The following is a 12,062-nucleotide window of genomic DNA, read 5'->3' on the forward strand; positions in this document are numbered from 1 at the left end:
TGCTCATAACTTGATTATATCAGTCAGTATGTTTACAACAATTTTTCTCTTTGAATTTCAAATTTAGGAATTGCATAAATCGGAAGTGAAACTTTAGGAAACCTTTGAGAAAAACACCTTCGGGTTTTTCCAAGAAAAAAAAAATTGAAGGTGTTTTTCATGCTGGAATCAAAGACTTTTTTTCATTTTAACCATCATTTGATGTAATTATGGGTTACACAGGTGCGTATAATGCGAATAACTACGTAGTGGGATAGAAAGAAAAACAAATAAAAAGAGTATCATTTACGTCCACTTCGAACAAGGGCTGTTTCATGTTTCTCGAGATGCTGATGCGTCTCTACATCGAGCAAAGGATGCCAACACTTGTTATCACTTCGAAGTCATCCGAATATACTGGAATCCCGTTATACGGCTGACTTCTGGGGACTCTACTAATTGCACGAGGGACGTGTTAAGGACAATCGGCTTTAGTTGTTCACACAGAAGCCAGAAGTAGGCCAGGGTCGAAATTCTAGACGACCTTATAGGGTTCTTAGCTTCTGCCACACCCGGGCGTGGTAATGGGGAAAAGAAACGGGTGACATTGATGGAGGAATGCGAGATGATTGAGAAGATTAAATCTGTATTATTAATTTCGGAGCGTCAAGGAAGTTTAGACTATTAACAGTGTGGCCAGCAGAGTGGTAAATCTGACTCTGTTTTTTTTTTCTCGGTGACACATGCAAAAAATGTTTCACCCTCACACAAAAACGTTTTGTTGTAGTAGAATAGAATACGTACAATTAATCTCTCTCTCTCTCTCTTTATGCAGTTCTCACAAATTCTAAGCTGTGCCTGAAAAGATGTTTAAAACATAATCTGATCGCCATTTGTGTGACAGTTATTCTCGTCTTAGTCATCCATGTTTTTTTGTTGTTGGTGGGGGCGTAACTCCCCAATTTCCAAATGATCTTGATCTCTCTACAAATGAAATAAGCAACAGAACTGTTCTGTTGTCCATGCGAAAAACGCACCCACCTACGAAGACAAATTTATGACTAAGAAAACTGCATGTTTAAAAGAGCAGTTTATTGTTACAATATTTAATAACGTGTAGCCTTTGGTTAACTCTATCCTTGTCGACAGACTCCAAAGAATATTTTTATAAAAGAAAAGGCATTTTCGGTATTCACAGTGATGAATTCAGTTACTAATTGTGGGCGTGTTAGCCTGGCCCAACGTTGTGTTCAACTGGGTTAAGATCGAGGCTCTGGGCAGGCAATGAAGTTTTCGCACAGAAAAGTCCCTTTTCCCATACGGTTCAGGATGTCAATGAATCGAACGGAATTTATTATTTCCAGAAAATATTAACAAACCAAAATTATGAGGAAACAATCCGGATAGCAACAGCGCCTCATCCAAATTTCACTGTGAGAAAAAACTTCTTCGAACATCCGCTGGAGCCAAAGCGGATCATCACCTTCCAGGGACCAATTACGATGGCTTGTTTACTGCATGCTGTGGTGTTTGGTTTGTAATGCAGCTTCCTACATGCTTTTTTTATACTAATATCTGTGGCCTCCCTGAACTCCTGGTGATAACATTCGATGAGGGGGTAGAGCGATCTAACGGGATCTATCACTCTGAATTTCCTCCATTCTCTTCATGTAAATGTCTGCTCTAAGAATACCCCAATTTCCTTTCTATTTTGGCGATTATGTCAGCACTGTTTATCTAGAGTTTTTCCTGCATTGTAAAGAACAGATTGGTAATATGGAACCTAATGGCGATTTCCAGCTGGAAGTCACTAAGCTCAACGCCTCGGCCCATCTGCTGTACTTAGTTGATCTGCTTAATTCTGAAGCGAACCTAGTTGCTTTATTAACGATTCCTGACAAGTATGGCGGGTGTGGTTCTTTTTTCCCTAATAGAATCTTAGGGGTCCCGTATATCTTTGGTAATATATTGAACGCAATTCATGTAAACTATACATATATATAGTTTACATGAATATTCTTTTATATTTTTTATACACATTCTTTTATCAAGAACTACTGGCTTCAATTTAATTTTAAATTATGATTATTAGTCAGCTAAATTCAAAAAAGGTTAATTTTTTACAGAATATGCTTTTGCAATGTTTAAATTAATACAATGAAGTAGAATGCACTTGGATGCAGGAAACGATTTTGATATTGCATAGCTCTTTAATTCAGTTGCCTATAAGAGGCTACTGTGCAAACTATATGCGCTGGGGTTACTGGGAAGATCCAAGTCGATCAGGGGTTGTCTAAGTGAAGTGAAAGGAGATTTTCCTGGTAATTAGTGGGAAATCCTATTGAAATTGGACTAATGTAGAAATCGGGATCGCTCAGGGTTCACAGTGTAGGAGTTCTTCGTGTTTCTAATTTTCCTCGATGATACTGATGAAGGTATACAGCGAAAGCTATCAAAGCTCACTGATGATTTGAAGGTAGGTAGGACAGTTAACAATCCATCTGAACCATGTAATGTTGATTCAGGTTGAATCAGATCGGTTACACATTCATGTAGTTGGAAAGATGTCAGCAGAAATTTTATCCGGTTAAAGTTTTGAATTTGGGAGAAAAAATGCAGGCTTATACCCTGGACGGACATGGAATTAAAGGTAATTCGGGATGAGAAAAATTTAGGGATTGTGATACAAGTAGAAAGGAAGCTTTCCTTGCAATGTTAGCAGGCAATCAGGAAAACTCGGATGTGCTATCAATGATTAGTATGATATTTTTTTAACAGGGAGGATGCTATCATCCATCTTTATAAAAAGATGGTGAGGCCTCATTTGGAATATTCTATTCCGGTCTGAGGGCCTCACTTAGATTATAGAACTTGTGGAGATACATAAAGGCATTAGTTGGAAGTGACAATGGTTGCATCTCTTTGAAGAGAGTATTGGAAGATGTGGAGTGTAGAGCCTAGATACTTGTCACCTTAAGAGTGACCTAATCGAGCTATTTAAGGCCCTTAAAGAAATAAGCAGAAGAGATGAGGGAGGTATATTCAACTTCGGATGATAAAATTAGAACAAAGGGATACAAATAACGTTTTGGGAAGCAATAGACGATTATTATTATTATTATTATTATTATCATCAATTTATTTCTCTTATGAGAACACCCGGTTACAGCCACAGGCTAGAGGGTGAACATACATATACAACTATGTTACAAAACATACAAATATGTTACAGTTATGAAATACATGAAATACATAATATCTGATTTATAATTATCTGGAATATAGAATATTTCAGTTATTAATTACTTACTACCGTAAACTGGTAAGAACTTAATACCATGACAATTGAAGCATACCTTTTGCTTGAACAGACACAAGTGATAGTTTCACCGTATTTACACAAACACAAATATTTACAGCCAAACAACGTACAGCAAACGATACATTATATCAAATGAAGTTCGCCTTCTGACAGCATATTGCTGATCAGTCAAATAAGTTGTCTCCAAGGTGTTTGAGATAGGAGGCTATCCAAGTTCGAGGCGGCTACTTTTTAAGGATTGGCAAACTGTGATCGATTCGAAGCTTTTTTTTTTTTTTTTTTTTTGAAATGCAGAATAAATTCGCTTCCTAGCATCATTTGGCTTATTAATACCAATTATTTTTTTAAATGGAATAATTAAATGTTATTCCCACATAAGCGCTATACATGCATATGAATAATATTTATTCCTTAAATTCAAATATCATTTGAATTTAAGGCTAAATTATAGATCCAGAAACAATTTTTTTTTGTACGTACAATGATACAGATTAATATAACTTAATACCTAAGTTGTTTTCCGTGCAACTTGGGCTATACACTAATTGATATGATGTATCAGTGGATAGCACAATTGGTATAATCAGTGGCCTTCCCACGCCGGATGGAAAAGACCGTGCTCGAATCCTGTCGAAACCCTTGAATATATAAATAAATGTAATTAGCATAGATTTTAAACAAGTGATTGCCCAAGAATGATCCTTAAGTAAACTCATGGGACAAGGACAATGAATTCGACTTGGTACTATTGATAAGTCAATATTTGATAAATACAGCTTATAAAATAACCAAGACTGACCCTGATAGGAAAGGCGTTTTCATATGTATGGATGTTTTCAAAGCAAAACGGATGGAATTGGCACAACGCAAATAAAGGGTCACTGTTGGATTGGTTCCAAAATAACAAGGAGGAGAAAGCGTTATTTTGAAAAAAAAAATACTGATTTTGCATGACGATTGCTTCCAAGGTGCTATTTTCTCGGATACACTAATATAGGCATTGCTTCCCCTACACCAAAGTACCGATATAACTAGACTACGTGTGAAAATAGTTGAAATGAGACTATTAGCAATCAAAGATGACTATTGGAAAGTCTCTGAACCAAGTTTCCAGGTATACTTTTCCCCCTTTTAATCACGTAATTTATTTATTTATTTACAAACTTCTCACCCACAGGGCACGTCCCATCGGCCAAAGCCACGTTCCTTTTCTCGAGGTCGCTTCTGCCCAAACAAATGCTTCAGACAGTTCAGTTTTGTTCAATCCAATGTGAACTGTTCACGATTGAACCCAAAGTGGTTCAAACGTGGCAATAATTACTGGTGCTCTCCCTTTGTTACTCGTTATAATTTATTGAGTTGCTTCGTTTCATTATCTTGAATAACCCTGATTTGTATCGTTACCTTGCTTCTAATTTTTCTTACTAAGCGACTCTTATAACCATTTTCTTCAGGTATCAATGAAAATACTCCTTTATTTCCCTAAATGTGACTACAAAAATCCTGTTACTAAACCATTGTATTTCATATTAGTCCCTGTCTATTGATCGTGATTGTATTTGTTTTGCTACACTCGCACAAAATAAAAAGTGTAATTATTAGGCTTGCTTTCAATGCCATCCACAGATTTCACAAATCACAATTCGGTCAGTGCATTTACTCAGACCATGGAAGTAGGATATCTTGATCACGACGAAAATTCACTGATGACTTCTTTCCAATGCAATATCTGTTCGATTGCTGCCAGCCTTTAGTGCTGTCACTTACAAGGCCAGTTATCAGATTCTTCTGTTCGAATAACTAAAAGTGAAAAGAAAAGCCACAGATGGCAATCTACCTTCGATACAAAGCACAAAAGTTCTGGGAAAAGAGCTTACAAATCACTACAGTACACATCCTTAAGTCGAACTGACCTAAATTAGTTTGATGAAAGGCTGTCTGTAACATAATGAGAATACGTTTCCGTTTTAATGGTCATGTTTGCTTGGATTTCTCAAGTGGATCTCCATTTAGATCATTCAATTTCTATTTGTTGAAGGTCACCAATAAATATGCTTTTATTCTTTATCTTGCCCTGTCATTAAAATATTTACGTTTTTTGCGTGCATACTCTAGCAACCTCTGTTGCGAATCAATATTATAAAAAAGAATTATCCAAAATATCTTTATTTTAATTAACAAAAACGATTGGATTTTATCGCGCGGACTAATAAAATTATGAATTAGAAAAATTATCTTTTTATGCAACCGTAAATGTAATATAAAATATTCTACAATTAATCTATAGAAAACAATCATCCGAAAGATCATTATTCATCAGAAGTTGGCCCTTTTGGCAATAATTAATACAAGATAATCGCAAATGAGACTCGCAGAAATTAATATAATTATCAGATGTTACAAAAAATTTAAGAAAATTGCTTAAGTGACTATATGGTGATAATCATGTTTAATGGTACGCATTTTATCATTATAAACATTACTTTATGATTTAATCTGGTGATCAAAGATTTTTCGGTTATGTTCTTTTGACAAGTGATTTATGAAATACGCAGTAATGTGACAGATTATCAATTTTCACTAAATGAAGTGTCTATGACAAAATAATAACTGCATCACGATCAGGCTTTGATTTTAGGCCATTTTCAACCGAGTAGCATCATTGACCACATTCGAACCTAGGTTTGCACCATCCATGGAGGGAGGACACTGATTATGCCCACTGTGCTACTCGCGAGGGCTTGATGTGTGGTCAAAGCCTATGTATAATGTGAATTAAAAATGCACGATTAAAGCCTGTGATTAGCAGTGTTCTGTCCAGAGCCAATTGCCTGTTTGCAGGATGGGAGGGAAGCGGACTGCCTCTCTGGAAAGATCCCGCACCTCTGCTCTGCTTCAGACATGAAAACTCAAAGCCATCGAAAATCCTTGCGGTTGAGCTCGTCTTATAAAGGAGTTCTAAAACTGGGCGCAAACCCAGATCCTTTCCAAACGGCTGTCAAATGACCGAGCCACTCAATGCATACTGTATGCACCATGAAATCAGTTAAAGGGACTGCAGGTTGGTTAGGATGTCACGTCGTACTCGATTAGCAGTTAGTAGCCAACAAAACCGGTTGGTTGCATCGCACTGTTTTTGAATTATAAGAGCACAGCCTTCCAGAATAATAATTAAAAAAAAAAACACTCTGGAATGTATAAAGTGATATAACTTACGTTACTAGTTTTTCTGCATTTCCTCTTAAAGGTAATCTATCAAGTATGTTAGTAGTTAGTTTGATAAATTAAAGGTGGGAAATTTAATGTATACAAACTGGCAGGCCAGTAAAAGATTAGCAAATTAGTATTAAGACCCTTTTTCCGAATTTTAAAGATCTTTTAATTTACAACTGACGATGTAATTTAACCACGATTTTAAGAAATATTCACTTCTTGCTTATGTTCTTAAGCATTTCACCTTGGACTAGATGACTGATTCCCTTTATGCATCGTATTTATTATCACCCTCGTGGGCACATAATGGTTATAATCACTGTCCTCCCACACAGGGTGAAAAAGTTCTGAGTTCGAATCCTGTCAATGAAAAAGGAAATTTTTATGAGCTATTTCACAAAGTAGCTGAGACAACTGGCCTTAGATGACAGTTGCATTGTTTTTTTGTTTTGTTTTTTTTTCAGGAAACTCGTTTTTCGTATAGCAAGCGGACCGAAAAATGTATTCATAGAACAATTCATCAAATAAAACTGTTTTATTTCTGTGATTATAAAAATTACAGCGTGAGAACAAGAGGCTGCATAAAGAAACCTGACACATTGTTATGTTCTTTGTGGTAATTTTTTTGGAGCCATGCGCTCCACACGAAGCCTTCCAAACCTGTATTTAATACTTGAGATAATGGATTCAACTTAAGTAACAGCGCTATCTTTCGTTGTTCCCATGGTCTGATGCAAACCGAGAAACTATCCACGGAAATTATTGCTATTTTCGCTTATTGATGGTGTAATCTATAAAACTAAAGAGGACATTCGTATCGGAATCTACACTTGCAATATGCTACAATTCCCATCATAGACAGGCCTCATCTGCCAATACCCTCAACCACCTTAAACTCTCAATACAATTTCATCATATTCTGAATATTACATACATGGCCACAGTGAATATTCACAACATGAAACTACGTGAAATCGCAACAACGAGCTAAGTGATTTGTCTGCAAAATTTTGTGCAGAGATCCAGAATGAAGACATCAAGCTAGTCGTTCCAGTGACATCATTTTTCTTGGTGCGGAAATCTTGAGTTATTTACATATCTTTCTCAGGATGCTTCTCTTGTTTACTGCAACAGTATTTCCAAATTAATCACTGCCTTAGGAGCTTCAGTATATGAATGGTCATCGATTCCTCGACAACTAGCCTGAAACACGTTCCGCTTATCGAGAGGAAATATTTATACTTTGTTTTCACTTTCTCAATCACTTAAAAAAGACGTGTAAAAAAAATCTTAAAACATATTAAAAGCTAAATATGGAAGCGTAATTGGCTACTTTTTGACTTGAAGTTTCTATATACACTAAGTGATCACTGAATTATGATCACCCTTATGAAAACTGAATGCGACCCTTTGACCACGTGAGGTACGAGAGTGCGGACTTAGTCGACCTACGTAGCATAGATAGTGTCAGTGGTTCAGTAGGTAGTAAAATTCCGAGCGTGATGGGTAAAAGGAAGGATTTGTCGGACTTTGATAAAGGACAGATTGCGGGAGCTTGACGAGCTGGTGCCTCGATTTCCCAAACGGCTGAAATGATGGGGTGTTCGAGAGCCACCGTTGTTAAAGTTGTTGTTATTTGTTTTTTAGGAGCATTAGCAACTAAGGCCATATTGCTCCGGGAAAATGCGGTGGTCATTCCCTGACCTTTCCGCATCCTCCGCATTTGGTGGTGACGGGCTCGAACCCCGGTCTAATCAAGAAGCGTGTGCTACGCACTGCTGCTCCTGCCCGCCTGGCTACGGAGGCGCCGTTGTTAAAGTGTACCAGGACTGGCGTCAAAATGGTCAAGCAAAGACCCGATGGCAAAACTGCAAAGGTCAGCGAAAGGTTGATGTTAGAGGTGAGCGCCGGGTCCGACGACTCGTACAGGCGAACAAGCGCAGTACTGTTGAAGAGTTGACTACCCAATACAACATGGGCCAACCCAGAATAATATCTGGCATGACCATGCGTCGCACACATGGGCTATACCAGCAGACGACCCGTACAGTATCCTCTCCTAACTAAGGTTCATCGGCGTCTTTTACGCCGATGTACCTTGGTTAGGAGACGCCAGTTCATCAGCCTGGTGCATGCAAGTTGGACGTTAGAAGACTGTAAGAAGGTGTGTTGGTCGGACGAGTCACGTTATTCACTTCACACCGTGGATGGTCATGTACGGATTTGGCTTCAAGAACATGAGGCTCTTCATCCATCATGCATGGTATCAAAAGTGCAGGCCGGTGGAGGCGGTTGTGTGGTGTGGGGCATGTTTCATTGGCACGAACTTGGACCCCTGGTGCATGTGGAACAACGTATCAGTAGTCTCCGCTATCGTCAACTGCTTGCTGACTGTGTACACTCCGCTATGTTACACTTTTTCCCGAATGGCAATGGTCTTCCAAGATGACAATGCGCCGAGCCATCGGGCACTTGTTGTAGGAATGGTTTGAGGAACACTTCCAGCATATCGATTGGCCTCCGAACTCCCCCGATATCAATCCCATAGAGCACTTGTGGGACACTATGGAAAGTCATATCAGGCGTCTGGATACACCAATCACCTCCATAGCTAGCCGCATTACACACAGTTTGGTTGGCCATATCTCCCGACATCTTGTTGAATCAATGCCACGTCGGATAGCTGCTGTACTGAGGGCAAAAGGAAGACCTACGAAGTATTAGGTAAGTGGTCATAATTCAGTGGTCACTCAGTGTATGATACTGGGTCAGCTTCAAATTAATTTAATATACCATGAAAACCTGGAATATATTGCTATATTCAAGCTATCATATTATGTTAAAGTAATGTAATAGCTGAATGGGACAGAAACACGAAGTCATCATGGGGAGCAAGGAGGTAGTGGCTAGTCAGTTTGAAGCTATGTATCAGCTTTCTCCCTGAGGCGGACCCCTCGTTTCTGCCGCGAGGCGGTGGATGGAAACACGTAGTCCCACTAGGGACCCTGGCGGTCAAATTAAGGAGGAACAACAGATCAACATAACACAACGCTACATTGCGCAAATTAACACAAATACAGAGAGAGTACAGAGTAATTTTTGGGTCTAACGGCACCAGGGATTTACCCCATCTCCGCGTATGTTCTTTGTATCGAGGACAGTACGCTGTCAAGGCCAGAGGTTTAAAAGTGTGCGGATCATGTATTGTGTAATATGTTGTGCCCATTGTTCCTCTGGCTTGTTAGCCGCCAGGCCCCAGATGGGACCTGTCGTTTATGTACTCCGCCACGTGGAGGCCAGCCAGGTGTTCCCTTATAGTTTGCTCTGGCAGGTCCTACGACCTAATTTCCTGAGATTTCAGTGGCTAGGACCTTAAAAAAAAAAAAAAAAGGAATAGAAAATAAAATAATAATAAAAAAAAAAAATAGAAAAAATAATAATAATAAAAAAAAAATAGAAAATAAAATAATAATAAAAAAAATCATTAAAATAATAATTCTTCTTTTCTTTTGGGCACAGATGGTACATTATACGCAACTTAGAGGGGCTATACGGGATAAGCGCTGGAAGTAATAATATTTCCTAATGGATCGGGCATGAATTTTGGTGTTTTAAATTTGTACGTGTGGGGCAAGCGCTGTTGTAAAGAGAAAGAGATGGGAGGGGAGGTGGAAGACTGGGGGGTTGGAAATTGGAAGTAAGGGGTCTCTAGGGAAGATAACCCCTGTTGAAATAGTGGGGCATACCCATGCCCCACCAGAGGAGAAAGAGGGGTGGCAGGAGGGGGAGGAGACAGCAGGCCGTCTCCTCCCCCCCTTGCTAGGGAAAGAGGAGTAAAAAGCAGGCTAGACAGAGCCATGGCACTATATGGCTGTATGGCATCATAAGATGTAATCTTCAAGGTCCAGGTCCAAGTTGCAATCTTCGTCTTTGCATTGGTTCAGTGGTGGTCCAAGTCCAGAAGTCAGGTCCAGTTCGTCACGCTCATGTTTTGTATCTGTATTTGTGTAATTAACACAAATACTTACACTATCTCAGTTTGTATCGCGTCACAAAGTATACTTCGCGGTTTGTGGGGGGGAAAGAAACTCCGGTGGCGCTAGACAAGAAATACTATACACTAGGTATCAGCTTCAAAAACATAACGAACACGAAAGTCTGGTGGATTGTACAGAAGTCATTGCCTCCAGCATATCAAATTAGTGTCAGTGAGAGTGATTGCTTATCTTTGTAATTTCTAATGCGAAACTCGAAGGCATTTTAACACAGACAAGAAAAGTTAAATTTCAGACGAGCAGGTTTGAAGCAACGATGACCAAAGTTGGAAAAGAAGCCTGGTTTGGCTTCAAAAACGTTGTTAGAGAACAAGACGCATTTATGAAATTATCGTTGTAAAATATACTTAAATTTCAAAAATATGAAAGTCTTGGAGTGCAAGAAAAAGAGTTCTTTTCTTGCACTCCAAGACTTTTGTTCCGAAAATCTTGTTTCTTCAGCGAAGAACAGGGTGAGAAAGTTATGAAAATGGAAAGAAGAATCTCAGGAACGCAGAACGTGAACATGTCACTGTACTGCTGGTAGTTGTAAAGAGATATTCATTGAATGCCAAAAGACCTAGAATTTAATCCAAGAACCTGATGAATTTACATAAGCGTTCATTTCTGTGTGAATATTTTCTTCGTCAGTATGTTCATAATCTTTCTCATTGCGAATGAAAGATGTCGATTCCGAAATAAGAAAACTTAGGGGTAAGGTAACATATTAGAACAAACTCATTGCGCGTGTTTCAGTTTGCAGGGCCTGTTGATATCTCTCTGGCATTTTTAGAGATGAATAGTTAAAACCGTTACTTTATACATAATAAAACTCTACGAAATGGAATTTCATAAAAATGCCTTTGTGAACTATCTACCTTAATTAATTTTATGAAAATGAATATTTTCATAAAACTGACAAATGAATCTGTTGGCAACTCCTTCGACTCTTCCAAGAGTCGAAGGAGGAGTTGCCAACATAACTATAAGCCTCCTTAATTTGTGAGAAGTGCTCGTTAGGACAAACTGCTTAACTATGCAATCTTATCCACCTTCTAATGAATTGGAAATAAATATTAAACACCTGGTGGATTCTTCGTACCAGTCTGGGGTAGGATACTCAAAAGAAAAAATAACATTTTGTGCGCAAGCTTGGAAGCCGTTAATATCGATGTTTTAATTGAACGACTTAGAAATATTAACTTGCTATTTATCAAATCCCCATGTCATATTACAAATATCTGCAGTTCAACCTGAACAATAAAAGTTTTGCTATTCTATCTCCTCTCGGCTGTACACTGTATTAAAAAGTTAATCACAAAATTAACTTCTTAATATGGCTTATTTGCGTTATGATGAGTTTATGTGAAAATAGTTCAAAGACTGATCTAAGAGATCAAACTGCTGCTGATAAGATGGCAATAACTATCGAAACGGCTATCATGGTGGTGGTTGGAAATTGCATTGTAAATACAACAATTTTCTTTACGAAAAGTAAGATTATCTCTAGTGCA

The sequence above is a fragment of the Mastigoproctus giganteus genome, chromosome 11 (genome assembly GCF_048544385.1).
Source record: "Mastigoproctus giganteus isolate SK-2022 chromosome 11, ASM4854438v1, whole genome shotgun sequence".
Classification (NCBI taxonomy): domain Eukaryota; kingdom Metazoa; phylum Arthropoda; class Arachnida; order Uropygi; family Thelyphonidae; genus Mastigoproctus; species Mastigoproctus giganteus.